Source organism: Aythya ferina, assembly GCF_964211825.1.
Source record: "Aythya ferina genome assembly, chromosome: 2".
NCBI classification, from domain to species: Eukaryota; Metazoa; Chordata; class Aves; order Anseriformes; family Anatidae; genus Aythya; species Aythya ferina.
The window spans coordinates 78,778,737-78,784,277 of record NC_140297.1 but is presented as its reverse complement, the minus strand read 5'-3'; the positions used below and the strand labels follow the sequence as shown (position 1 = coordinate 78,784,277).

The 5,541-nt window shown below is 35.1% G+C and overlaps 1 long non-coding RNA gene across 1 annotated transcript; it reads right to left on the bottom strand.

The window, feature by feature from the left end:
* Window positions 1–242: 242 nt before the first annotated feature.
* Window positions 243–5,155, bottom strand: LOC311431989. The gene is made up of 3 exons (XR_014689756.1): window positions 5,071–5,155; window positions 2,479–2,620; window positions 243–847 (listed from the first exon to the last, which is right to left on the bottom strand). It is a non-coding gene; the product is annotated as an uncharacterized lncRNA (long non-coding RNA).
* Window positions 5,156–5,541: the final 386 nt, after the last annotated feature.

The window sequence follows — 5,541 nt, the reverse complement described above, 5'->3', positions numbered from 1 at the left end:
TTGTTCATAAAAGACAGCTCAGCTTCATTTTGTTCTGTGGAAATGACTTCAAGGAGTTTTGATTGTCTCAGTGCTGACAGAGATAGTTGAAAAACATTCCTGTAACGATATTCTCTGGTGTTCTGCTCTCTGTACACAATGAGCAAATGAATCTTATGGGACAGTCACTTTCAAACTTTACCTTTTAGTTCTAAATATCATCAAAGAAATAAAAATAAAACAAATGCAAATTTTTCAGGAAAGTGAATGCTTTTATAAATTTTGAAAGTGTTTTGTTATATAACCCAACTTCATAGTGCTAGAGGCAGTTTTAAATGTTTTTATTTCTATAGCTGTATGACAGTATTACTGGGTAATGAAAGCCAGGATTAGGAAGCAAACTGATTTACAAAAATTGGCTACTCTTCTTACAGTCAGTACCCCTGAGGTTAAACACAGTAAGCATCTATGCTAGAGCAACCTATTTAAAAGTCTATAAAACCAGCGCATAGCCACTCCATCCTATTTGCACACAGTAGATTTTTCATGATTCTCAATACCTCTAGTTGAAACATTATAGTCCTAATTAATAATATTTTCTGTACTCCTCATTCTTAATATCATTCTTTACCCTACAGCAATCATTAATGTTCATTTTGTGGAAGTTGAAACAAAAATGCACCTGAAACAACGAATTAGAATTAAGATACAAGAAGAATAAGAAAGTGATAACTTTTTGTTTCCATGTCAGTCAGGCGATGCAGCATAGCTTAGATTTGTTTTTCAGCTTCGTGCTGATTATTGCAGAGCTACTTTGTAAGTTGCAACTCCATCTTCAGCTGTTCAGTTCTTCATCTAAGTAGTCATCCTGGAATGAAATTAATGTGAAATGGGAATTTGCTAGGTTTGAAACCAACAGGAAGACTTGCTGTTCTACATTTTGATCTGAAGTTTGAAACTAGGCATTCAGAATCCAGCATGGAGAGTGCTAACTTTTGAAATTAAGATGATTGACAGTATTTAGCACATTGAGGTTATAAGCCCCAGATTTAAATTAAGGTATTGAATGGAACAGGTGCTGACCTACATTATAGAAGGAAAATTGAAGTGAAATACGCTAAGGTGAAATCTGACAATTGTTATTAAACTGAGCATAACAAGAAAAATACAAGCTTCCTGAGGATACCATGGTGACACCTGTAGAATCTGTTCGTATTCAATGTCTTCATTAATGACCTGGAAGAGGTAATAGCATTTTTAGATATTACCTGGTCAACTGAATGAAATACTGGTGAGAGTAGAGGAGTGTAAGTAGAGACTGCAAGCAAATAACAATGAGATGAAACTTGGAAAAAATGAATACTGGTAGTTTTATGCTAAATAATCTGAAATATTTTCCGAAAAGGTGAGCATCAGGAGGATAACTAGGTTAATAAAAAGTAAAAATAAAATAAAGTGCTGGCTAGATAGTAGACAAATCTTTCCAAGACTGCAAGCTGGAGAGCAAAGTAATATCTTAGGAGAATTCATGAACTTCATATTCCCTGAAATATTCTGAAGCATGTCATGGGGAAAAAATATATATATGTATTGGAATTATTAAATTTAATATGTTCACTTGAATTCCTGATTTTTATAACTGTTGTCATGCAAGCGTGACTGCCTTTTTTTTCATTTATAATTTGAATTAGTATGATGCATGAAACAGTTCTTTAAGTAAAAAAGCATGCAACTTCATGGGGAAAAAAGTGATCAGATCCAGATCACCATGATTTGATGAGTGAATTGATCATAATTGTCATTATTGCGTGCTTTTTAAATACCTCAGACTTTTTCAGAACCTTTTTAGGCCAATGAACATACATTTCTTTAGCACTAAAGTGGCAAAGTCTTTACTAATATTATTTGGTATATTCATATACAGTGTTTCAATGCTATTCACCTTGAAGATTACTGGGGAAGGAAATGAAGTTTCATGATAAATACTATAAGAAGTAACCACGTTGAGCTTGATCCTTAGGCCCTTATCTGTACACTGGAGTTGTAGCTTATTGATGCTGTATTGTAGCTTATTGTTGCAACTACAATGATGCAACCACCTCAAGAATGGTCATTGTTTTCCTGTAGAAATGAATTATAGCACAAGGGAGGAAAAAAAAAAAAAAAAAAAAAAAAAAGTTCTATGGAGCTATAATAAGGTTTTTGTTTTTAAACAATAGGCCATTCAGTGTGGTCCAGGATCAATCCAAACCATCAGGTCCAATGCATTTCCTGAAAATAACATGGAGAGTAAGGACAAATGCAGACAGCATGGTTCAACATTTAAGTATTTCCTTACTCACAGAACAGGCTCCAAGCCCAAACCTACGGTGAATACAAAAATGCTTATACGTGTGTTGTAGACAGGAAGCTGCAGCAGAGAGGAGAGATGTGACATAGCAGAAAGCAAGAAAGAAGCCCCAAAATATAACTGTGATACATGGAGAAGAAATGGAATACCTTGACAAAAGAGACGTTTGATCGAATCAGATTAGTCTTCTTCCCAGAATACTTCTTAAACCAGGCAAACTCACTGATACCCAGCAAGAAGTTCTTGTCCCCATTCTATCCTCTGTATTGCTAGAATATGTATTTTGCACAGCTGAAATAAAAGAAGAAAGGAACTGATCAAGCAGAGGAAACAACTTTTTTTTTTTTTTTTCTTCTTCTGATAAAAAGTAAGATTACTTTTTTTTTTTTTCCCCGTAGCAAACAATAAGTTAATTAAAAAAGAAAGTTATGAGGGATTACAAAAATACAATACTCAAAGTCAGTGGTCTCAGACAAAAAGAATGAAAAAAAAAAGTCCAGAAATTATTAATTTCAATATTTGTAAGCTTTACTTTAGAACACAGAACTAGAGATATGTTTATTATTAATATCTTCCAAGCAAAGTTCTTTACAAAACTCCTCAGAATAAAAGGTTTATTAAGGTCAGTAAACAAAATATTAATTTTCTAGACAAATAAAATATTTTGGTTAACTTACATTTTTTTACAATTTTATGTCATAGGGAAAAAAAATCTGAACAAAGACTATTTCTTCCTGATTTTTCCAGTCTTGCTTCTCTTCTGCCTTTAAAACCCTGAGAATTATAGGTAAGATGGCCTTTTAATCAATCACACTTGCACAGAGAAACAATCCTAAAATACTGCTCCCTTCCAAAGAAGCCAAGTAACTTCAGTTTTTGCTGAGATGAGAGACATCTGTTAATACTTGGAATTCCTCAGGGTTAGGTTGATTTCTTGACTTTTTGTATAAGGCAGTGTCTCTTATTTCATTCATATACTACACAAATAAAAGAAAGACATTGAATGAATCAGGGATTTTCAGAGCAGTCCTTGTTAATATAAGATTTGATTAAACTTTATTTTGAGTGTGAAGTTAACGCACACACACACACAGACACACAAAAAAGATTTCTTTAATAAAATAATGAAATACAATGAAGAAAAATCCCTTTCTGCAATGTTCTGAGAGTATGGTACACCAGAACTGAAAACAGGAATGTAACTACTTGCAATTTTGCCTGTTAAAATATACTGTCTCAGCTTTTGCACCTGTTATTCTGCTAAGGAAAGGTCTTGTAAGGAAGCACATTTAAAAAAAAAAAAAAAAAAAAAAAAAAAAAAAAAAAGATTTAATAATGATTATATAAATTGTGTATGCTTGTCATATATTGGCATTAGCGAAGTTTACTGGAATAGTACAAGGTGTGCTTTTAGGCTTTGGGACTCGACAGGAAACCAGTTCTTTCTTGCAGGCCTTGCAGGTCTATGGATATAGTTACCAGATAGATTTGAAAGTTTTAAGTCCAGACTCTGATAAGGCCTTTTTGAAGTTCTGCTATATGTCACAAGTTGTTGATGAAATTATAGAAAGATCTATACCATAGATTTGGAAAGATAAAAGGGTTTCTTCATAGCTTGGAGTCAAGAATTAGGTGAGATTGTCAGCAGAGAACTCAAATGAAAATGATTTCTTCTAAAAAGTCGGAAGTGATGACAGCTCAAATGCCTGACTGGTACTTCTGATGTACAAATCTGCTTGGAATACAAGGAACTGGACTGTACTTTAGCTCTCTGCTCATCCAGGGGGACTCCTGGGGAGCTAAAATGAAGGAGATAGGTCATTCCAGAAGGCAATTAACTTTCTCTTAGGAAAATTTCTTCAGACTAAGTTCTGAGTACTTCAGCCCAGACACATACAGCTTACATTTTTGTAGCACCTTAAAAGAAAAATAAAATCCTTGCAGGCTTGACATAGAAATTTGTCACTGAACTACTAAAAATTTACTTTAAAATATACCACAAAAATCTGTTGTCCAAATTTGTTAAGATTTTGCAATTCACAACATATCACGGTCTAAGACTGAACCCAAGTATTGCCTGTACATTTTTTTGTTTTGTCAAGTTACACCTTCAAGGTGGATCATGACTATGACAGTGTCTGCAACAGAAGTGTTCCATCATGCAGCCAGTGTATACACCCTAAAAGACTTGATTTATGTGAGTAGAAAAAATTTTCAGTGGGTTAGTGAAGGCAGTGTTGATCACTGAACTTTACCGTAGCTTTTGCAATTTTTCAGTTTCTCATGACTGTGTGATGGAAGCACGTAAATTGGGAAAGTTCAGAAGATAATCATAATATACAGGCAGAAAGTTCTGAAGCTTATTTTGTCACTAAAGACTATGAAATTAAACAAAACACCAAGATGACTGCTGAAGAAGTAATGGCATTAGATCATATTATTACTTGTAATAATTCATGTGGATGGTCTGATTGTCTCAGCACAGGTGTTTTATTTCTCTGAGGTTAAGTCATAGCTCCCTGTGTCTTAAAAGACAGATAGTAGTTTCTCTTGTTGAAAAAGCAATTACAAATGAGTTGAAATATCCAGTTTTTATCTCAAAGATCAGTGAAACCTTAAATGCTGTCTGTGAGAGTGATTCATTGCTACACAGCAGAAACAAATTACCCATTGTTTCCCAACTATTTTAAAGGTATCAAGAAAACTGGTATTCTGAATATAGATAATACTTCAATACTTACAACAACAAATGCTAATAGTGACCCTGGGATGTACCTTTCTATCTGGAAATGAGTGAAAATTAGTGTGACCAGTACCTGCTGCTTCTGACCCTGGTACTACTTTGGCATCACCAACAATATGGCAAACACCTGTGACATGTAAGCAGGATGCTCTAATACCACTCTCCCTGCTTTTCTCTCCCTCTCTCTGCCAGGGTGTGGAGATGCCAGTTAACAGGGTGATTTAGCATGTTATGATGTGCTAAGTGGTGCACATCTAGTAAGGATGTAGGGCAGCACAGGTGTCTATAAAGCCCAGTGGGGGCAGGCTGAGGCTTTAGGTAGAGCTGGTGCTGCTGCTGGTAGTGAAGGACAGTTCTGAGGGCTGTGTGAGTGACCTGTGGGATTTCCTTAGGTCAGGGCTGTTGTGTCATGTGCTGGGTAACCAGAGTTTGCACCCAGCTGCTGGGAGTTCATGTGGCTGGGAGCTTG